Source organism: Alosa pseudoharengus, unplaced genomic scaffold (genome assembly GCF_046254945.1).
Source record: "Alosa pseudoharengus isolate Yale_2024_CS ecotype anadromous, Long Island Sound unplaced genomic scaffold, YU_APseudo_1.1 YU_APseudo_1.1_scf_16, whole genome shotgun sequence".
Taxonomy (NCBI): Eukaryota; Metazoa; Chordata; class Actinopteri; order Clupeiformes; family Clupeidae; genus Alosa; species Alosa pseudoharengus.
In genome coordinates, this window is record NW_027468630.1 from 18,159,014 (window position 1) to 18,159,252 (window position 239).

The following is a 239-nucleotide window of genomic DNA, read 5'->3' on the forward strand; positions in this document are numbered from 1 at the left end:
CGACCACAGACACAGCAGACATGTTTTAGCACACAGTTAAATACATCACACACACACACACATACACGTACACACACACACATACACATACACAAACACACCCGCACGTACACACACACACACACACACACACACACACACTGTTGCCAGTCCAACTGAGATCATTGTACCTCTAACGAGGCTTTGAGGAGTTATGGTTTTCACATTGACCCTGTAATACACAGCGTGTGTGTGTGAGA